Source organism: Larus michahellis, chromosome 3 (genome assembly GCF_964199755.1).
Source record: "Larus michahellis chromosome 3, bLarMic1.1, whole genome shotgun sequence".
Classification (NCBI taxonomy): Eukaryota; Metazoa; Chordata; class Aves; order Charadriiformes; family Laridae; genus Larus; species Larus michahellis.
Genome location: NC_133898.1, coordinates 60,236,179 through 60,260,643, shown reverse-complemented (window position 1 = coordinate 60,260,643; position 24,465 = coordinate 60,236,179). Strand labels below are relative to the sequence as shown.

The following is a 24,465-nucleotide window of genomic DNA, read 5'->3' as shown; positions in this document are numbered from 1 at the left end:
ATTGAGACAGGCATTCCCTAAATAAAGGATCCAAATTATTTTTCCTTCTAGGAAACATTAACCGAAGTAATATAGGGATTGTATAATAACGAAGGATGTTTTAGGCAAGTTATTTGAATCAACAGTAAGATCTTCAAGCACATGCATGAAATCCTGCAGCCTGGGGATTCCAGCATGCAGCACAGTTTATTGCTTCTTTGTTGCTATTGTAACTGTCTTACTCAACCACCTAACTATGAAAAGCCCAACATATGTGTCTCATCTTTTTGCATATCTTCAAACCCCTTTGACCTACTTCACAAACAACTGCAACCACCATGCTAACAGCAGAAAAGCTTTCTGCTGCTTCATACAGTAATAATTTCCAGAGAAACAGCAGTAAAGGTAATTGCACTCAAAGCCCACCCATTTTCTGGTATAAACATGTCACTTGAAACAAGAAAAACTAATTATGAAGAAATAACAACTCTCAAAAAGAACGTATCTTGTTTCACGAGAGGAGGCCTCCACCTGTTTGACAGAAGCATCACACCTCTGACGCAGATTCCCTGCTGTTGAAATCCTTCTCCCTGCATGTAAGGAAGCAAGAATGCAAAAGCAGCAGTTGCATACGCTCAGACACTTTAAAGATTGTTACAAAGAGGACTAAATCTCTACTGTGCTCTCTACCTACTGGAGTACCAATTCGTGCAAATATGAGTAACTCCACTATACTAATTGATAAACATTAATTTGTACATGTCATGAATACAGATATGGAAACCTTTCAAGTTTTTTTGCACAAGAAGTGCTATCTGGTCTGAGGGAGAACTATTTGATGGGAGGGAGAAGGCTCTTTCCAAGGACAAGCAGTGGATAAATGCTAAAAGAACTCAACTGCTTTCCACCATTCCCTTTATCGAATGAATTACTCGGAGAGACCCAAAGAGCCACTCCCATTACCCATCATGAAGGCTGGATTTGCAGACTATGGCCATGATAAAGATATTGCTCATTCCAGCAAAATCAAACATACAGCCAAAGAAAGGCAGACTGTACCTAGGACAAACCAAACACAACAGTGTTTTTCCCTACACGGTGATTGCTGCATTCACCAGAACTGAGATGTAGCCTGGCCAGACGAGCAGAAAGCTCTTAGGTCACATTTGCACTGCCCAGCGAAGTCCTGCAGGAGACATCCAGCTAGTCCTGGAAACGAGCCACACTGATATTGCATCAGTCTCGTTCCACTAGCAGTGTACTCTGTTTGAGTTCATTAGCCTGATTAGTACACGAATTACTAAATTAACTAAAGAAAGCTTAAGGAGACTACAGATTATTCTCTGATTCTTCTCATCTTCAGTAGAATTGTAGCATTCTGCCACTTTAGTAAGCTTTTTGTATGACAAATGTACTTGCCCATAGTACAGCCATGTTTTTTCCCTTTCCTGAATAACAGTGGATCCCCTTGGAGACCCTTAAAACCCAAGATCTTGTTATTACTTTTTCTCACTTTCACTGCATGCCTAAGTCTTCCTTGCAACATGGTATGAACCACACAGCTTTACAATATTTCTGTCTGAACCTGCAAGTTTAGACACCACAGTACCTGCAAATACCGGAAAAAGTCTTCCATCCAGCTTCATCAATCAAAACAAAATTATCCATTTCCCCATGAGCTAAAACTGCAGTCACCACTGCCTAAGGAAGGGCGTCTTGGCAATTCCTCAAAATCCATCCATACATGTTGAGTTTGAGATGTATCTAATCACCTGAATCTTATGGCATACACATGATAATACGAGATCTAAAAAACCAGAAGATCCTATCCTGAATTTCCTACTGTTTCAGTCATTTTTGTTAACCTTAAGCATTAAAGATCAACAGGTTCAGATGCATCCTGAAAGATACATACAAAGAGGGTTGTCTGCTCTCTAACCTTTTTCAGTTTAGCGTTCTTACTTCTGGGTTGGGATACGAAACTAAATGCAATAAAACCACTATTTTCGTCCATCTGTCCTGCCAGTTAATTACTACAGCAGTGACTCTCCCTGGTTCTTATGGTTTAAGCCATCTCCACTGTCTCGTAGTCCTGAAGTTCTCTTGTGTAACACAAATTGGTTCATATCACTCCCCTTTAAACCCCCAAAGCAGAATTTAAATACAAAGGAAAATACAGGGTTCTTCATTGTTTTTACCAACTTAGCTGAGGAAAAATTTTCCAAATATTTTTCCAGTTACCATTTTCTATTAACCTTACCGCACATTTTGAGCAATGCTTCCTCATGACTCTCCCCGAGAAAGGGCTGCCTCTGTTTAATTTCTTGATATCCCACTGCATCTTAATCCTGAACAGACCAATTACTCAGGTACATTTTTGGGGAATAAACTATACTTTTCATAAGGTTAGGAGAAGAGGCAAGAAGCTGACTTGTCCTCCAGTGCTGTACTGAGCGGCAAAAATGTCAGTGGGGTTTCTTAGTGAAGAACTGTAACAGTTTTACTCCCCTCAGCTCCAAGCTTTGAGAAGTATCATGAAAGTTATTGCCATTCCACTTCACTGCAACTTCAAATTAAATAGTCTGAAGTATGGCACAGTGTCATTTTTCACAGTTTGCTTGGCTCTATCAGTTTCAGGCTCGAATAAAATGAAGAATTTCAGATACAAGATGGCTGGCCTCTCTTGCATTGCTTAGCAAAGACAACTACATATTAAGCCATTTTAGCTGAAAATACATCTACCCATGAGTTTCAGCAAAACCCACCAATGCTAAGGAAGCTCACTGTAGGGCAGTGTCACTCTTCCAATTTCTATTCCACCTTGAGTCTTGATCTGCCACCCTTTCTGTTCAAGGCAGGCGCCCAATGGCTATCCACATACACCGACAGCTGAGAAGATGACCAGAGAGAACAAACAGGCCATGGTATTAATACACGCTATCCTCCCTTTACTTTGTGGACTTGCTTTATTTCACTCAGCCTCTTAGAGGGAGTTCTGGCATGGCAGCAGCAGAACACAAAGGCAACATAATCAAAACCCAGGGCATCAGAGGAAAACCAAACCCAAATCCCCTCCAGCCCTCATCAGTGAGGGGGAACAGTACAGAACTGCAGTAGGAATGCACTCACTGAAACTCCTGGCAAATGAGGACTGGATTTCCAGGGACTAAATACACCAAGCGCCATCCATCACACTGGATGTATGTACAGGTTCCATTGCAATTAGAGTCTCACAAAGAAGTTGCTTCTTGAATTCTGTATCTGCCAAAAAACATCTGTCTAACATTCACTTTCCTACATATCCATGATCACATTAGGAATACCAATTGTTCGTGTAAGCTACTACTTTCAAAATGGCCTAAACTGCCTTCCTAACAAAATTCCCTGCATCAGGTAAGACACTACCAGCTGGTTTAACCGCCTATTCAGGACTGAGAGCGGGAGCACCTGATCAGACAAACCTGCAGCTCAGTTTCAGCAGTACTGAGCAGACTGCTTGAGTACTTCAAAAGCCTTAGCGCACTTCTCAGCATCCAGACAACCTTTTTATTGTCTAATGGATATAAATAACTGCTCTAAGAAAGCAAAACCAATATACTTAAGGCATTTTAAAAAGTTTTCAAACAGCAGATGTTACCTTCCAAGCAGGCCATTGCCATGTTATCAATTGCCTGATTCAACAGAAGGGGTAAGAGCAGATACAGCCACTCGAGGGCTACATCCCGATTAGGGAGATTTAGGCCAGTCCTGCCTAACCTATTTGCAAGTCTTTTTAGCAGGGCTGTCGTGCCCCAGCATGAAACTTATCATAGTTCTCCCTCCACCTCCAAATTCGGGGGCAAACGCTACCTATTTCCAGCACAAGAAAACATCAGAAATCTTTCCTTTGCAAGAAAATGCTCAAGTACCTTGGAAAACTTCAAGAGGGAAAACAGATGACCCATACATTAAAGCTCTACACAAAGTTTCTCTTGCAGCTGTGCAGTCCTTCTTCCGCTCAGTAGAACAGATCTCACAGGTTTTACAGGGTAGAAACATCTATCCTCATTGTGACAGTTCATTTACTTTAGCAGACATACAAAAAATATAGGAGGAGACAGAGGTCAACAGTTAGAAGTATATCACATTTTTAAATGATGGAAAGGAAGATACTTTGATATCTCACATAAACGACTCCACATGTTTTTCTGAAAATGAAGTCTTCTGAAGGCAGCCAATAATACGCAGTCAGATGCATTATATCTGCCACATGGAAAGGGAAAGGTAAGCAGCTTACACCTAACACACTAAGATTTTACTTGTGGTATTTATTCATAAAATAAATCAACAAGTTCACAGATCTTATAGCAACTGTTGAAATGGCTCCATACCACCAAGACGACTTTTCAGCACACTACGGTACAAAACTTTTGAATCCTAACTCTAAATCCAAACCACATACATAGAAACTGCCATGACAGAAAAGAATTACTTACATTAAGTTAGTTTTGCAATCTTATTCTTTATCATGATATTGTAAGAATGCGGACTACAAAACTAAGCTCCCTTCAACAGAGATTTGTCAAAAATATCACCTTAGTATTTTTTAAATTGAATAAGATAAAATATTAAATACCTGTAGTTCAGTGATTTATTAGATTTTTCCAATAAAAAAATAACAATGTTGGGAATTTCCAAATATTTGACGTTACTACTCAAGAAATAAATAACTAATGACTTGACAAGTCTTTTAAGATCCAGTCAGAACAATCACCCATGCATGAATATCACCCTTTTATCTTGAATTCGGTCTCCTGCAAGCTCTGCCAGAGTTGTGGAAGGAATGCACTGGACTTCACATGTATGCTGCCACAGAGCATCTTCAGAACACACACACAAAATAGTGGGGAAAAGTAAGACTAACAGTATTCCAGTTCTAATAATTAATCTTAGAGTGTTTCCTGCTACCATCCTTCTCAGGCTTACATAATTTCCAATTGTGTTTACATTTTACAAATACATTTGAAGTTATAAGGAACTGAAATAGCACATTCAGAGAGAAGGCTTGTTTGATCTTAGTCTGATACTTGAAGAAATGCAGAATTGTTAGTTTCACATAATGACTGTAGATCAACACCAAACCAAAACACAACAATTTGGCCCTCTGCTCTGAACTTAATTATTTCTACCCGAGAAAGAGAGAAAGTAAGTTTGCAACTGTATAATAAGAACCAAAAGTTGCACAAACCTGACTTTGGACATGTTGCAATCTATAATCAGAATGGCATAATTTTGGTAATTACTCTGGGACAAAGGTTAGGACAGCTACAATGAAGCTTCCTGGTGACATGAGGTTGGAAGAAACTGTCAGCAGTGGAGGATTACAACTTGATCTACGGAGAACCGTAGTGATGCTGAGGATTAGAATAACAGAAATGAGATGAAACTAGTACAAAACAACACACTGAAGGACAGTCCCTAACAGGACAGGAGATTTTCACCTGGAAACAACAGATATCGACTACCATGTCCATATCTACAAAAAGACGACAGTGAATGTTAGGAAAGGCAAACAAGAATGCAGTGTGCACCAGGAAAGTTATGCTCAGTGGAGGAAAGGAAGTAGTAACACCAATCAACAAAGTCTTTCATGAAACTATACATAAAACACCGAGTACCATTCTTGCCCATTTTGTTCCAGAAAGAGTAATTCACCCTGTAACAGGTGCAAGAAGTGTTACTAGCACCATCAGGAAAGGAGGGAGTCCTGCCAGGAACTAGAAGTGCTGTTTTTGTTCACGTGAAAGGGCTACATTAGCTTTTGCAGGCTCAGAGGAACCGGAGCTATTTAAACTATAAAAAGATTGCGGCACAAGAACAAAGATGAATAAAGATGCCAGAGTGAAAAGTTTCAGCTGGAAATGAGAGGAATTTTCTAAACATCAGAGCAGTGTTGTTTGGTAACAAGCTTTCAGAAGGAATGCAAAAGTAAACAAACCTAACTAGTTTTAAAACATTTTTTTAAACGGATTCTAGGAGGTAGTTGCTTACAATGGCAGGGGATTGGATTGTAGGGTCCTTCCTAATATCTGTATTACGTAGCTCACAAGTCTCTAGCTCTGCTCAAGAGAAAGAAAAGAGCACTAGAGATTTCTTCAGGTAGCAGTCTACAATTTTTTCCTCGTAGTTTGGCAGCCTGACAACCTAGCTGATACTATCGGTTATTTTTTCCCCAGTACAGCTGGCGTCCATAAAAGTGTCCTCGAACACAGCCATTTATGAACAAACCTGTAACCTTTATTTGTTTACGGATTAATGCATATTCTTAGAAGAAAACACAAGGGCAGGGATTTCAGCTGCTGAGCAACACCCATCCCCTCCAACGGCCTCCATAATCTCATTTTGTTGCCAGAGTATGCACGTTGGGATCAAGAACTCTCCAAAAGGAGGTAAGCTTTCAGAGTGACCCTGGAGACATAGAAAACATGAAGGAGAAAGTGTACTGAAGCAGGATGTTCGAGAATGGTACTCATCCCTTAGCTCACATTCCTAAGGCTGGATCTTTAAGGATGCCTCAGTACATTACCTTAAAAAAATCCCTCTGCAGTTTCAAACCTATTTGTAAGCTCAGTCATCAAAAAAAATTAGTGATCCATGATTAGAAAAAAAATACTTGCTAAGAAGGAGGGGAGAGTTCTCACCTCAGCTAACCATCGAAGATGAAACACCTGCACCCAAAAGTTTCAATACTATTACTGTTGCCACTTGTGTTCACAGCTTACTGCTCCAGCAACATGTCTAAACATACAGAGCGGGGATTCAGCACACATCATCCCCCACACAAATCCAGTCCCTCACCTTACAGCTCAATCAATACACAGAGGCATCAATCGCTTTGAAATGCACTGCGGAGCCACAGCTACCAGAGAGCCAGAGACACTCGTCTTTATTTCAACAAAACCTACTTCAGATACTTCCAAAACATTTACCATCAATTTTTTCTCTCTTTAACTTGCACTTCCTCTTTGTTCTTTTCAATCTGTAGCAAATGATGTATGGTCATCTGCATTAAAAGAAAATAATCACTTGTAACAAGAGAACACTTCTAGTAATTGGGCTTAATCCACAAACACTCAATAGGGGAACTGAATTTCTTCACTGTGGACTTCTGGCAAACAGCAGCTTCCGCACTCTGTTGCTGATGGCCAGCATCCCCACGAGAAAGGTGGAATGTCCCTTCAAACACGGTGCCTCATTTATGCTGCTGAACATACAAATCAGATTTTTTTTTTTCTTTTTGGCTTATTTACAACTTTCCATTCTTGACAACGCAACAAGAGCTAACAAACAGAAAAAAAATCCACCCTCATGTTTTCAGCAAATTATGCCACATCATCTTGAAGTTTCAGTTGAATTTTAAAATTGAAGTGTAAGAGATAAAGTCAACAACTCTGAAACAGGCAGGTTTGCTGATATGTGCTATTAAAAGCTGCTTATTTTGGTCACACAATGCCAAAAGAGTAGGTTTGATTATATTCAGAGTCTTTCCAGTAATTACACATCCAGAACGACCACAGTGTGGCTTACTATTCAAAAACAAACAGTTTAGCCCATATGCTTATCGAAAGGGAAAATAAAGGTAAGCTATTTTAAACAACATTCCAAAGATATCCAGTAGTAGAGGCATATACAGAATGTGGGTTGTCTCCCCTGTCCCAAGCCTCTAATCTGTTTTCCTCTGCTGAACTGTTGCCACAAAAATTCCTAAAATGTCAACAGCTCTAACATACAGGAAAATATTGAAACAAAACATCTTAACCACAGTATTGCAAAGGTTCTCATCATCTGGGGAAGATGCACATGACAAAGCAGTGTTTTCAGTCTTAGCTTTATATTACAAATGTTTCCACAAAGCTACTGCTACTCCAAAATCTAACCCAGTTTATCAGCTCCAGCTTTTGTAAATACCATTCTCCAAGATCTGCAGACTGGGCTCAGTCATTTAACGCAACTAATTTCCTGAATTTCCAATTGCCAGTTTTATTACCATCACAAAAAGCAAACATTTACTTTCCCCATTCAAGTGTTAACACAATTTGAAGCAGCATGATGAAATCCGCTAGACAGATGTGATCTGGTATCATAATCAAGGCCAGAGTGTCCCTTTTGACAGGCAGGAGATTAATTGCTTAGAAAATTCACAAGTGCAGCCTCCCAACATTTACATCTAAATCCAAAGACAAAGTTAAGGATAAACATAAGCAAATATAGTTTACATATTCTTCATTTAGGCAATACACAGTTTATTTCCATATCTCACAAAGTAAGCCAGTGAATTTGTTCAGTTTGTTTATCAGTTCACCAGTGGTAACTCCATGGCTTGGGATGGGAGGAGAGGACACACGCCACGGGTGTGTTTTGGGACCAGTGCAGGCATCCAGGTATTGCACAAAACAGCACCTCCTTCAGCCTCCGCACCCCCACAGCCTTGTCCACAGCTTCTAGATCCACTGCAATACATGACAACTTATTCTAACACACCCCAAAAAAAGCTAACATAGAGCTACGGGGTACTGGTCCAAACACAGTCAGTGCCATTGCAAAAGGTAGTGGCTAGCGACCTAGCCCCTCAGTCAGACCCCAGTGCAGACTGGGAACCTTGCAGAGCAGGGCTCATGCTTTCTGGAGGGAGGCAAGGATTTTGTACGTCCATCAGGTCTCCTGATGGTAAGACTGAATCAACACCCTTTGGTCAATATGCCACAAAGGCCTTGTGTGTTTATGCCCACAACCTTCAAGCCATTTTCAATGTTGATGTTAGTGTTCTACAGCATAAGAGCTACACACAGCCTACAATGGCATCTCCTGTCATTCTGCAATGGTCAGCATGGATGATTCGGCATTCATCCAACTAGTATTTCTCAGCTAATATAATTCAATATTTTAATAGATAATACTTACTACACTATTCCTAAGTAAGTCATTAGCACCACCAGAATATCACGTCTCTGGCAGGGCAACCTCCCCAGCCCAACACACACCATTGGCATACCCGGAGGGAAGCTGGCTTTCCTTTGCACCCTTCACTCCACCTTCCAGCTCTACAGGAGATGTTCACCAGCCAACATGACCAGGACATGGCCTGCAACTGAGAGAAGACATAGCTACGGCATGTCCAAAACAATATCCTCCTGCATCTACTCTGTTTATTTTGGTTTTTAAACATCTGTAATTTTTTCCAGCTGTTCAGTATTACTAGAAGCTTTAATACAAAAATCTGTATTACATTCTTGATACCATTTCACAAAACTGAAGAGCTTTTTAATTTGTCAAAGATGTGCCTATCCCAGGATGCATTAGACTTCCAGAATGTCAGAAGAAAACAACTGAGTGTATGCTAAAACCCAAGCACAGACAAAATGCATAAATTACTACAGTTCCAGAACTCTGAAGCAACACAAAAAAAATAAAAATCTGTGAACTAAAATATGAATAAAGCTAAAATGCTACAATTCCTGAAAAACCTTCAAAGCTTTATCTTTCTACTGCCAATGTTCTCTTTTCTTCAACCTTTCTTGGGTACTACCAACATCACACTTGCCATTATAACATTTTTAAATGCTTCTCACAGAAAACAAACTAAAAGTGGCCAGCGTCAGGCTTTTTTCTTTTTTTCCCCCTGGAGACCAGAATAAAAAGAAAAGAAGAAAAAAGTGACTCACCTCTCTTCAGAGAAGCATATTCTGTATTTATGGAACAAATCTCACATGAGCTATAAAACTAAACCCAAATTAATAGTTTCATGCCTTCCATTATTGTTTTTTTTTCCCCTCTCTTCTTTAACTGTGAGATGCTGCAAAAACGTTATTGCAACCACCAAAGATGGTGTTAATTAAAAATAAGTTTACTTTGAGTATTCATTTTGTCCCAAACTACTTAATGTGACCCCACACAAATCACTTAGGACACTATCAGGCGAAACACACTTTTAATTAAGTGCATTAATGTATCATAGTGCTCACAGAAGCCAATACTAAATTCAGATGCCTACCTTGCCATGTCCTTTAAAAGATTTGTTACCAAGGGCCATGTCAGCACTATTTCTCCATCTACTGGGGATCATTTACATTAGTACGTCAGACAAATTGTGCTCAAAACTACCCACAGTGATGAGGGCCACTATTCTGACCAGAGGGTGCCCCGTGACCAGATGAGGTGACAGACCCCAGGGCAGCGAGGCTGGGGACAGATTCTGCCTGCCACCCTCCCAGCGATGAAAGACTTTCCGGGATCACGGTGTCAGAGAAGGAGCAGACAGACAGATCCTGGCTGCATGGTAGTGTCCATTCAAAAACCATTGTAAAACATTACTTTGTATGTTTGGCAACTGCAGCACCCAAGTTTCTAAAAACAGCAAACAAGTTGCAATTGTCTTGCCCTTGAAAATTACCGGGTTTTATGCAGAAAACAAAACACCATATGCTCCTGGGAGGAGTAAACCCTGCTCCCTCAGTAAACCAGTGCTTTGTAACACAAACCCAGAAACAAGTCACCACCGCAGAAATTAAGACAATCTACAAAATTTTTTTCCTGTATGACAAATTATGTTCACGCTACCCAGAAAATGCCAGTGTTACACCCTTTCTAAAATACAGCACATCAGCTAAAATATAACAAACAGGACATATGTGCTCTTTTGGCTTGGAGCAAATAAAGCGTTAAGCTTATTTTTGTGGAGTTCGAAAATAAAATACTGTGTCCTGTGGCATCTGGAACAAAACACAACTGCAATGGAGACAAAATGCTGTCAGTTCTCAGTAATAACTGAGGTACATAATACTATATAAAAACTTGGAATCACTTAAAGGAGTCCTTGCAAGTCAGATTTTATGGCTGTATTGAATTTATATTCACTAGAAGATGGTTAGTCAAGGGTTTCTAGTTTGTAAAAAACTTCCTTCCATATGACAAGCTCTGCATACTTTTCAGTGAGATACAGAGTGATATTTGGCACACCACGACACACACAAAAAGCTGCATTAACGCACATCTTCATAGTTATCACTTTTTATACTCACCACTTTAATTTTTTCTGATAGTGTAGTTTCCCTAATTTTAGTCACAACTTACTCTCGTGTTTTAAGTCTACCATGTGCAGATTCAGCTACAGTCTTAACTGAAACATGACACGCACTATTTGCTCCTTAACAAAGGGGTCCTGCAATGCAGAAGCCCATCAAGTAGGAAGATTTTATTAGGCCACTGCCACCTATTTCTAGATGATATTCCTCGTAATGCAGGTGAACCAGGCATAAGGCCTTTTTGGCCAACACGCGCTGAACAATTAGCTTCAGAGATGCTGATTGCAGAATACTGGACCTACAATCCCTATCCGACAAACAGTGACTATCACACAAGTGTATAAGAAATGCCAGAAGCACAAAGGTAGAAAAGAATGGGATGAAGTTAGCCTTAAAACCAACATGTCATTACTATTTCCCCCCCGGCCAGTCGAAAAAATCAGTAACCCTACAGATCACCTAGAAAAGCCTACTTCCATATGTAAAATTACCCCAAAATATATAATTCTAGCCTGAAACCAAACACCAGAGGAGCCGAGTTGGGCACTGCTGCCTTTGAGCTATGCTATTTTTCAGAGCGCAGCTGTTCCCTCTCTCGGTTCTGTTTGTACATTAGCTGGCAGCTACAGCTGGCTGCATTTTTCTGAGAGAGAGAGAAGGGTTTTGATGCATGTCCAACAGTAAGCAGTGGTTATTCGTTCTCTCTAGATCATGGGGTTTTCTTAAATGTTAGTAGTAAATGTTAGCTATGTGAGGACAATTACAATGCATTTCTAAATATATACTGATAGTCACTTTCAGAAAGCCAGATTCAAATGCATGTCCAAATTCTTTCTTTAAGACAAAAGCAAAAGAGATATACAGAAATTCCTGCAGTTTCAAACATTCCTCCTTGAAGTTTAAAACACTGTTAACTTTCTGGAATATCATCTGATTCCTGATTGTTTCTAGATATTTGTTCACGTGGTGCGGAGAACAGCTTAAAACTCAAGTAACTTCTCATTCCTCTCTATAGCTATAAAAGGTTCCTTCTTTGTAAGTTCTCGTCTGTCAAAGTTTGTTTTTTGTGAAGTTTACTTCGTATTTAATAATAATGAACATGGTCTCCTCGACTGTTTCCTCTTTCTGCTCTCAAACATTCTTAAGATATTTTTTCTGTGTTTTTAGTGTTGGTTTCTGATAGGCACTGTTTCTACAGCCGCTCTCTGATTACCTACATTTAACTTCAAACGTTCTCCCTTCAGTTTGTAAGGAAATTACAATCCAACTGGGGCACAACTTAAAAAAAATAAATTAAAAAAAACTTGAAACTCCTACATGTAAGAACAAGAAATCACATAATCATTTTTCCAAACAGTAGAATTACGTCAAAGTGTAAGGTATTATATGTATTTTAAAGAGATAAATTTTTATTTCCAGTGCCACTTCAGAAAAAATTCTCTGTGCTATTGCTTACACTCCTTCAATTCCAAGAAAAGGTAGACTGGAAGAGCAAACACCGTGGATGAGGGAATGCTGGCTGTCAGCGTACCTTCAAGTTGCCATCTCACAAAGGGCTGAGAAACCACTCTTCCCCAAAGGTTACTTAAGGGAAAATTCCCGTTCCTTGCAACAAACAGCATGTACGGTTCCACAGAGCAACAAAGCGTAGCTTTGTAAAAACGGCATACGAGTCTACCAAAATAAAGCAAGACTGAATATTCACTTTAGAGTATCAATGCTTATCTGTATTCCCAACTCTCGTTATTGCCACTGTTTCTTTCTCAGAGCAGAGAACCATCAGCTTTAAACGAGCACTGGTCAGTGGTGCAGTACCACAGTCGCCCTTCCCTCTCAAGAAGGCCCTCTCGCCTGGCTCTTGCTTGCAGTCTGCGTGCTGATGCCCACCAACAACGTCACGGAGCCCAGTTCACACCAGAGTCAGCTGAACTGACAATGAAACCGCAGAAAAGCTTTTCATTTCTTTCTTAAACAAGCCAACCCACCACACTAAAGGAAACCATTCCTTTGCATGGCCTGCAACTAACAGGGCACATGCCCACTCCCAGAGTAACAAAGCCTTTGCCAATTTTAAAGGACAATTACACAGGCCTATTATCTGAGAATTGCTGCCTTCTTGTTTTACCTACTTGAGTAATTAAAATTTTAACAGACAGGTACCTTTCCACAAAGGTCACAAGTCATCATTTAAGTATTTAATCCTTTTTATTTTCCTTTGTTTCCTAGTTTTGAGGTGTTGGGTTTTTTTTTTTGGAAGTATCCTTCACCTCTCACCCAAGGGTGATTCAGTAGCAGGCTCCACGTTAAAGGCTGAGATGTCACTGTTAGCTGGTTTGTCCTTTTCCTGCTACTCTCACTCAGACGTCCAGAGTTTCAGGCAATCTGTAGGCAACCCAGCGGGGAGAGCTACAGAGAATAAAGAAAGCAAAGCCTTTTAAAAGGGGGAAGTACTTGGTATCTGTTTAAACAGAGAACATCAGAAGAGAGACTTCTATGATGTATTAAGACATTTGAGGGAAAGAAAGTGGGGAAAAAAAAGGAAGAAAGCATCAGTGAAATGCAATTATACACCTCAATTCTATCGCTTGAATTATTCAAATGAATTCTCCGTCAACTTGCAAGATCACTGCGTTTGTCAAACCTCTGCAAAGATATCAGTGCCTGCCCTGATGAAACAGCACTGATCCTTCCTGTCTTGACCCTTTAAAGATTTCCTTTAAAACTTGCTCAGAATTTCTTAACCAGTTACCTAGATCTAGTTAACATACATAATTACAGGGGGACTGTAGGAAAAGGGATGCAGAAGTACTCAAGTTGCTCTTCCGTCACTCCAAGAAGCAGAAAAAGTGCTGCAACAAACAAGAAAAATTCTTTCAGATAGGAATGCTTACCAGTGCCAAATATGAATGTCATGTGTGTGAAGGAAAATCTCAGAATATTACTGCTCATCTCGGTAAATAAATTAACACAACAGCAATTCCACTCTCAATCCACATGTAATTTTAAGCTAAGCTTGCTATAATTTTTTTAAAATTAAACTATAATAGAAAAAATTCTTTGTTTTCTTTTGTCTCCTTAAACTTTGAAACTCCCATCCTTGGCACAGCCATCTGAATTAGATCCAACTTGCCAGAGGTATCAATTTCATTGAAACAAATCTGCTTCAATATTTTTCACTTTAAAGAAATCAGACCATGCCTTTGCAAGACAGAATCACACTGGAGTCAGAGAAACAAAAACAAGCAGGCTAGATTTTGCCTGACTTTAGCGAGGAGACTGAAGCACCATCTTTTGAAGTTAATATGTCCTAGAGGCACAATGGATTTAGTGTACTACCTCCCTGTTCTAAGAAATTGCTCTCCTACTGACCCAAGAGGAAAAACACACAAAGTAAGAAGAAAAGGGGAAAAGAGCGATTGCACTAGAAGTAGTAAAAGATAGCTGGAATCACTAAGGCCATTCCATTCACAACATGATCATTTACATATACCCTCTCTTGGATTTCCTATAAATTCTCTCTCCCTCCCTCTCAGACACACACATTATCTAAGACTCTTTTCTGGAAAAAACTTAATTTTGTAGAATACATACAGAACCTAATCGAACAATACTTCCAAAATTTTTTCAGCTACAATAAATTGTAGGTCTAAATTATTTTATTTTGATTCCAAGGCTCAAGCCCAACTGGATATTTAACTGCCTGTAAAACATAAATGCAAGTTTATTACCAAAGTCACTACTTATACTTCTCTTTAACCAGTAGCTATAACCTTTCAGAATGACACAATGCAAGACGACAGATAGATTTCACACAACTACTAGAAGAAACCCATGCAAGGAACACCATGACTAAGAAAAGTCTGCAGTAGCATATTCCACCTTCCAGCTGAAAAGAATGAGTAAGTAAGATTCAGTGTCCAAAGTTAAGCAGTTAGCAGTCAAGTAGTTCTGTCCTTCCCTTTGCAGCAGAAAAATGACATTCTTTCATGTTCATTTAATCAATTCCTAGAAAATAATTTTCACAAGTCTTGAAAAAAAAATCAAGTCATAAAAGCAATTCATGAATGTTGACGTATCAATGAATTTTGACATATCAATTTCCTTTAGGTTGAGGCTGATACTAGGACCCAAGCTCTGTTCCTAGACCTGCGACTTATCAGCAACATATCTATCTTGTCCACATGCATACATTATAGAGTCTAAACAACTCTACATAAGGTACAATACCATAGTGAAAACTGGTTACATGGACCGGACTCTCTTCTCATAGTGTTCAAAATCTTAATTTTACAAGATCTCATCTACAGCAAGAAATACAGATTAGTATGATGAATGCTTTTTCTATGCCCTTTCATTTCCCAGTTCCAGAGAGGAAGCATTTTCTCTGCACTTCACCCTAGAGCTGACTTTTCCATCCTACTCCCAACCAAGCTTCTGAAAGGACAGCACACACGGTTAGATTCCAGGTGCACAGTCTCGTGGCATGGTGTGTAAAATTTCTTCCTTGTATCTAGTCTAAATTTACCCTCATTCAGCAGCAGGCTGCCATTTTCCCTGCTCTTGCTTTTGCTGCTGATATGCCTGTAGGAGCCCTTCTTGTTCCCCTTCTCATCCTTAGCTAGACTGACCTGCAGGTGGGCTTTGGCTTTCCCAACCCCATCCCCGCATGCTCAAACAGTTTCTCTATACTTCTCTTAGGATCTCCTCAGAAAGTTATCAGTGAGTTCACGTGCAGCAACTGATGAAAATATTTAAGAAGTCTGAAGTATAAACCAACTTTTTACAGGAGCAAGACACAGTCATTGCTGTCTAAGCTCCTGAATTCCAAGAGGAGAGCACCCAGACAAACCAAAGTTACTGTCAACTGCACCTCAGACCAATTTCTTCATAGGCACATTGGTATCTACGTCTGCAGGCAACCTGGCCATTTTAATCCTGAGAATTTGTATGAAATGGATAAATATAGAGTACTTAGGATCCATCTACTTATACACAAAAACTTACTTATACACAAAACTTACTAACCACTTCAATCCTTGCTTAATACCAGCGATCTATTACCACAGATGTAGGAGATACATCATCAAACATTTCTCACCTGAACATCAGGGATAAAGGACATCCAAGTAAATGTTTTCATTCTTTATATCCATTCCTTACTCTTTTTTAATGCAGAGGGAGGACACAAATACTGACAAGTAGCAAGGCAAGGCAGAAAACACATGTTTAAACAATATATTTCACATGCTTCAGCTTTATGTTGTGCATGAACAGCAGCATCCTTTTCATGTTGATTAAACTCTGCGTAACCTAGAACACATTTTCTATTTTCAAACATATATCCACACACATGTATTATTGACCTTGTTTTTTTCAGCAGCAGATTATATCCTATTTCTATAATGGAAAAAGTCCTGTAACCCAGCATTTAAGCTTTGCACCAACTCTACACTAGAACACACGCAGGGAAAAAAAAAAGTACTATTGAAGAAACAGATCTAGCAGACCTTCCTCCTAAAAAAGAAAATATGGCACTACAGACTGAACTCCAAATAAAACAAACTGAAGATAGAGTTGCATAAATAAAATAATATTAAATAATGAAATGTAAATTCTAAGAAATTTCAATATATGCCAGTATAATAAACCTACTTTGGTCACACACTCTATGTTATTTCTAGTTAAAGAAAATAAACATCAGGCCCTTCTGAACTGTAATTCTCAGCAGGAACCTACCTTTTGTGTCACAGACAGACCAAAGCTGGAAAAACTCACATAAGAACCATTAATGCAAACTCTGACTTTTTAGTTGCCTCATACAAGCTTTTCCAATTCTAAACTCCTTTTCTTTCCAGGAGTTTTAAGGTGATAAGGCTTCCCCCCCCCAAGAAATTGCAATGTGTTCAAAAGCACACAAAAGAACATTTCACAAGTTTATACTTTCTATACACTGTTCTTTGTGCTTCACAAAGAAGTACAGCTGTAGGAGTCAGAACACATTAAGTCTCACATTAGTGCTAACATCAGTTTGTTCTAAGTGTCCAAAAGCACAGCGAATGAAGGAAAGAGAAAGAATGCTTAAAATTTTCCTCTTCCTTGTTCTTTCCTCCAACCTTCTTTCACAGTTGAGCAGGAGCATTTTCCAAACTACAAGTGTGACCAGCACTGTGCCATATGACCAAATGCAATATACAGGTATGTACTGAGAAATCTAGTCATGCGGCATCAGGAACTAAAAGTCCTTGTTTCTGCAATCCATGAACCATTCCCTGCACTAGGATGCCACTAAAACAAATAAAAGAGATTTACTGAAAATAAGAGATGCCTGGCCAGTGAGCAGGACCAGCACAGTCAGAGATCAGGACCGCAAACAGTCTAGAACAGAAGCGAAGCATGGGTGTTCAGAGAAAAAAAAAAAAAGTGTAAACCATACTTCTGATGTTATTTATAGAGTATGAGTAAGGAAATATTTTTAACCAGGGCCACATTAAGACTGAATAGCCAAACCTGTCATTTTTAAATTGAACTCAACTATATATTGAATCACTGTGGGCTTCTTATTTTCTTTGATGTTGGCCACATTCACAAAGGAATAGTCTGAGACTACCACATTTATTGCTTACAGAAATGAAAATTCAAGACTGAATGAGGATACAGAGTACTCTGCCTGAAAAGAAAAAAATTTCATATTTCGTGAGCCAAAACACAATCATGCCGCAAGAGCGAAGAGCTAGAGCTGTTCAACTGATCTGCCTTACAGTTTTATAATTATATTGTGTTCATGACACGGTAATTATTCTGTTAGAATGAGAAAACGAGTTATCTGGTCATTTTTCTCATACAGTGCAACCATTATCTCAGAATTAAGGAAATTTGTGGGTGTAAAATTTTAGCCAAAAATAGCCAGAGGGCCCAAGAGATGGATAAAAATTTGCACGAGCCTCTCATCGACTCCCTCACATTATGAACCTCTTTGCATTAAAAACACTTCTGTCTTCAGAATAAATAAGTTAAGCAAACACTTCTGAAGCTGACTATACAGCTTTTAAGCGCTCTGTTGGCTACATAAAGCAGCTGTTTTAACATCTACTCGTGTCACAAATACAACTTTTTCCACCCACAGTAGAGGCTTTGGTGAGCAAATTCCAGAGAGGTGTTGAAGACAGCTGCAGAAAGCAAGAAATACTTTTCAGTGGGAATAGGCTCCTTAACATGTCGTTTATCACTTATCTGCTCCCCCAGTACTATTCTTGTCTCTTGCAGGCTCATTTTAAGCAGAATACATTAAAAGGTATGCTGTTCTAGCTTAAATGGGGAAAGTTTTACCCAGCAACCTGTCCTTCTCTCACCCCACTTTTTCCTCTCCCAGCTATCACTCCCTCCCACACGCTTCCCTGTCATTTTGAGAGTCCCAAGCCTGACGTACAGCTCTGCAGTAGCAGACTTCCCTTCCAACGGGAACCGGGTGAGGAAAGACTCTAAAAAGTTGCCACTCACAGACAGGAAAATGCGAGTTTCCCTTACCTATGCTGGACAGAGGCTCTGCTGGGTAAAAGCTGTTCCACAGCTTGGTAGACCTGCTTTCACACTTCCCTGAACCATCTTGTGCTTCAGAAGCCCCATCAGAAAGATAACCTCACTACTCTTCAGGAACGTTGCACAGATATGAGCCCCACAGACTGTACAAATTCAAATCACCCCAGCCAGGAGAGGCAGGAAAGTGCTGGGATAAGGGCAAGCAGCAGCTTCTGTGTTGCTGAGCATCAGTGTTTTGCTGGACACACTGCACACGTTTCCAGGGAAACCACTGCCCTTCTAAGGGTGCAGGGAATCATGGCCTTATTCTTGATACTGCTATTAATCAGTTAAATGACACCAAGAAAGGCACGTGGCCTCTCTGTGCCCTTTAAATAAAAAAAGCCAACCTTTTAATATTTACCTTCCTCTTTGACCTGCTAGACAGAAATTGCTGTATGAGGATAAAAACCAGGAAGTCGTACGCTACAGTCAGTAGTGACAGAGAGAGAAGAGGAGGCGAAGAAGACACTTAGCAGGTTCTTTTGCAGAAGACTGAGATTTCTTGTTCTGTGACACCTAAGCAGGAAATTCTAAGCTCGGGTTTGGGATTTTTTGTTTGGGTTTGGTTTTTTTTTTGGTAAGGAATAAATTTATCATTGATACAATAGCTCCAAACAAACACCTCTAACTATGGAGCAGGGTAGTGCAAAGTAATCCACTATACAGGCACAGCTCTTACCTTGGGTACAGTTGGTTCCATGCCCCCCATAAGCTTTATAACCCACAGTAACATCTTTCTGAATTGCATTTCCCTCTTGCACTAAGCACGGACAGCGCATACTCCAGCACCACAGCATGCAGAAACAGGGAGGGAAGAACACCAGCCCATTGGGATCCCCACCAGATCAAACCCATTGGATCCTCCACTGCCACTACATGTTCCCACGCTGGCCTGACGTGCCATATCCTTGAGCCAGCAGAGTGAAGAGGAGAGTGGCAGTGCCAGCAATGGCATCGCAACAACTTACACAATGAACTTACAGCACATGAGTCACTGAACACCTCAGCACAGTAATACAATCCAGCTACTGTCAACCTCAGCTGTATTTGAGCTGGGGTCAGATGGTGAAAGACGCTACATTATATTTAAAAATCTTTCAGCTTCTAACATTCATAGCCAAAATGTTCCAGGGGAAAAAAAAAATTGAAGCTGTCAGCTGTTTCCATGTAGCACAGTGCAAAAAACAGACGACCGCTGAGCTATAAAGAATCCCAGAGCTCTGCCAAAACTTGCCTCATTGATGAGACAAGTATCAGATTCAAAACTAGAGGAGGGGGGGAAATGCAACCGGCTTAATAGGGTAAGGCTGTTTATCAGAAGATTGAATAACTCACACTAAATTTGACTGATTCGCCAGAAAAATATTTTTGAATGGATGAAATTAAGTGATTGGTTTTGCTCATTTTTAGCGAGGCAATGTAGAGAGCTCTCAGAGAAAGAAGTAGTTACTACTTCAGCTTTCATTTAGTCACACTTCTGAGAATGGCTACTTTACATGCGAGACAGTGGTAACATCAGTAACGTTATCCAGTTCTTAACCTGAACTTCTATCAGCTCAAAAGTGATTTAAGAAATAAATCTGCAACTGAAAGACAATATGCAAGTACGTGGGTTACTAGGATTCCTCTCCCCTTCATATATGTGCTGAGAAAGACCTCCAAAGAAGCCCCTACTTTGCAAAGGGCTTCCCTCTCACATTCTCAAATCACGTTCCCTTGTACAGAAAGTGAGGCCGCACCTGCAGTACTCTGTGTCCAGTTCTGAGCTCCTCAGTACAGGAGACATGCATATACTGGAGATAGTCCAGTGAAGGGCCGCAAAGATGATAAAGGGACTGGAGCACGTCACATGAGGAAAAGCTGAGAGAGCTGGGACTGTTCAGCCTGGAGATGAGAAGGCTCAGAGGGATCTTATCAATGAATAAAAATACCTGAAGGGAGAAAATGATGGAGCTGGGTTCCTTTCAGTGGTGCCCTCTGACGGGGCCAGCGGCAATGGGCACAAACTGAAACACAGAGGTTCCCTCTGAACATCAGGAAACACTATTTTACTGTGAGGGTGACCAAGCACTGGCACAGATTGCCCATGGAGGTTATGGGATCTCCATCCCTTGAAATATTCAAAAGCTATCTGGGCATGGTCTTGGGCAACCAGCCCTAGGTGGCCCTGCTTGAGCATAGGGGGTTGTGACCAGATGACCTCCACAGGTCACTTCCAAGCTCAACCACTCTGTGATTCTCTGAGGGTGGCTGAAAATCATTTAGTTCTGCCAGAAAATTAAATTGGTTGGGAAATACTTAACAATCAGGAGATGTTTATCTACAGCAGCTACTCTTTGACTTACATAAAACATCAGACTTCTCTTTCCTCCCAAATTGCTTCCGTTTTCAACATTTCCTCAGACAGTAAGTGGCAACGCTTCCTCAGATTGCGGCTCTCAGTCTCTCCATGCCTGTTCCTAATGGTAGCCAATACATTTGCTACTATTCACTTATATATACAGCTACCTCTCTTTGCCTGTTGTACAGGTGCTGTGTGCTATGATAACCAAAATGACACAACTGGAAAAAAAAAAGAGAAGAAAAGAAAACACAACAACAACAACAAAAAACCCAAACTCAACCACAGGTGGTAGGGCTTTGGCCCTGCTATTTTGTTTTTCATCCTAATTTACTTATTGTGATATCTCCCAACAGGCAACACAAAAGAAATCTGTACATTTCAATGGGGAGTTCTGCTAGGAAAGAACAATCAGCTGTAAATATGAAAGGAACTGAGATGTCAGCAATTTCACAGCCTTTGCCTTACAATACCTACTGCAACGTTTCAGATTATATCAAAGCTGTTGTCGCACGCCCTTCTCATGGAACTGCAAGACTTAGGGAGAAACAAACATGGCATCAAATCCATTCATCAAGCAGGGATAGATACTCCCTGCAGTGATATTTTTCCAGCACTTTATGTAGTCTTTATTTTGAGGCATCCTAAGCACTCAGGTTTCAAAGACCCACTGACATGAAGTGACCTATCCATCTAAAAGTCTTGATAGTGTAACTTTCAGGCTCCTCTCCCCTCTCCTCCTCCACCTCTTTGGAAGCCTTACACAGGTCATCAACCAATGTTTCTAAGAATAAATACCATGACGACTCAGGTTCTTCTCACCAAACTTCAAGCATTTCTCTGTTCACAAGTCAGGGGCTCAGCTGCCATAAAGACACAAGTGGCCTGAGTTGCTCTTTGGAGATACCTCTGTCTCTCCCAGCTGACTTCAGAGGGAACCGCAGACAGTCTAAATATCATGTAACTTTTTCTGATCATCAAGACACCTGTCTGTCCCCTGTTCCCCCCACTAGTTCGTTCCCACTTAAAAATCTCTCCTTGGCACTGTAATACCCAATCTGAATGCAATTTCTACCTGTAATCTCATCAAACTTATACAAACTTGGTCTGCCAACTTCCCAGCTCCAAGATCTTTCTGTGTATTTCAAAGTACCTCATTAGCATTTTTCCTTACCTTTTAAGAATGCAAAAGCATGGGCTACTCATGGGACGCTTCTGCTAAGATCCCACTTACTTCTGATTTTCAATGCACAGATTCAGATGGCTCTTCTCTAGATGCAGGTCAGACAAAAGAGACAAGACTACCTGCTTTATAATGCAAGCTGCTGAGGAAAGAGAATCTGGCTGAAGGAATTAGAACCACCAGCAAGACATGGTTTGGAAACCACCAGCTGCTAAACATGGTCTGGTGTTGTACAGGAACAAATTAACAAGAGGACTCAGCAACTACCTGCAAATACAAGACGAGTGGAAGGAAAAGCATGTGCTCACATCTTAGAAGGCAATAAGATGAGAGAAGATGAGACTGAAGAAACAGACCGCATCGGTACTGTATTTAACTCCTTTCTGATACCAAAAAAAAAAAGGAAAAAGTGGCCATATTTGATATTATCTCCTGCTAACTGCTTTGAGATAAATAAAGTCATAATAACACTAATCAATTACTGCAGGCATTCACAAAATTACTGTGTCATCTGAAATTGAAGCTGAAACTGGTATACTGTGAGACAAATTTTCAAACGCTTTCTGAAGCGTCATAAGGCTTCTTCTTACATCCCCCCATCTGCCTCAAAGCCTTCAGGTCTTGTGCCTGTTTCAACACAAGTCACTGCCATGGACCAAAAAGTGTACAACTCCATATTCTGAATAGACAATTAAAAAAACCCCAACAATCTATTCAGAAAAACAATGCAAATTCTAATCTGCACAAGAATTCCCAAAGAAAGTTTAAGAGATCTTACAAGGTAAAAAGACACAGAGCTGGAATTCAGATTTAATGAGTAAGCTTTCAATTTTGGGCTGAAATATGTAAAAATCTTTGAGATCATCAGTTTCTTCCAAAGTAACCAGCCACTCTGATCCAATGCCGAGCACCAACAGAGACTTCACAAGAGACCCTAGCAGCAATGAGGCAAAAGGCACCAAACGTTCACTTTTTCATTACAAATTTGCTGTATGTATTTTAGAAACATGTAACATTAAACTACAAACACAGCTGTAGGAAGCACCTTCTCCCCTCAAATGTCCAGAACTTTCTAAGTTGAAAAAAAAAAAAAAGGAAACAATGAGTCAAATCCCCTTGACTAGCAGCTTTTAATCCAGCCACTGGCAGGTTATCTCACAGATCTGTCACTTGCTAGCAGTTTGGTGACCTTGTATGGGTACAAGGTTATGTTGGCATCCTCTCTCTGGGGCAGATACATTAAACTGAACCAACCATGCCCTTGACCAGTAGAGACTTTTAAAATAAACATTCTCTGGGGTGCTAAAAGATACTGCTTATGTATGGCAGAGATGCACTGCTTCTTTATTCAAACTGCCATGGGCTTCATGATCTCCATCCCAGTCTCTCAATGACTTCTACCCTGAATCATGAAGCGTGATAAGAAGAAAGCTTTGGCAAGCATCCAAATGTCTTTTTGTAAAGCATTAGCACTCAGAAACTGTAATACAAACCTAATCATTGTGTTTCCATGCTTACAAACAAAACCATAGGTGTATTTTCCACAAAAGAGGGTCTCTTCCCTCTGTACAGCTCTAAAGAGCAAGAGAGTAAAATAAATTTCAGTCAAATAATTGCTTTCCACTTCCCATCCACCCCTTCAGTCTCCAAACATCCTCTATCCCAGATTCTAAAACAAAGAAAAACAAATGCCTCATTATATAAACATAAGCTGTGTTTGAAAATCTACTTGCCTGCTCACCAATAACAATGGGGAAACTTTCCTTGGCGAAAAGTCATGTGTCATCATTTTCCATCATTTTTTAACTTCTGAAAGTTAACAAAACAAAACAACACACCAGCTTTTAGCTTATGCTTTTGAGCCACTGCTGCACCAATCAGATTAGGTTTTATGGGCAAGCACCTCCACTGCCCAGGGAAAGGCAGCAATGGCTGCGGCAGCGTACTCAAGCCTGGTGTCCCCTTCCAAGTTAATGGCAACAGGATACGGACAACTGACATCTCCGAAAAGGACAAATCCTACTTGCATCATACATCTACCATAAACTGTAATTACCTGGAAGTGCCCCCCCCCCCTCAGTGATCAGACAGGAAATACAGACAGATAGCTGAGAGTGATATGAATCTTACAGTGAGATCCAAAGAGCAACCTAATTCTCACCAATTTCAAAAGGATTCTCATCCCTTTCTTGCTCCCATGGTAAGAATAAGCAGCCCCTGCACCCTTGCAAGCCCTGGCTCCAAAACTTACTGCTCCAAAAGCACCACAGCACAGAAGCGGGGCAGGGGGACCTCCCCCATCCACCCAATTCTTCAGGAAAGAC

At 40.3% G+C, this 24,465-nt stretch overlaps 1 protein-coding gene across 2 annotated transcripts in view; it reads right to left on the bottom strand.

Annotated features, from left to right (window-relative positions):
* Positions 1 to 24,465, bottom strand: part of UST (uronyl 2-sulfotransferase) — a 161,790-nt gene that overhangs the window by 127,802 nt on the left and 9,523 nt on the right. The gene's annotated exons all lie outside the window — the stretch shown is intronic.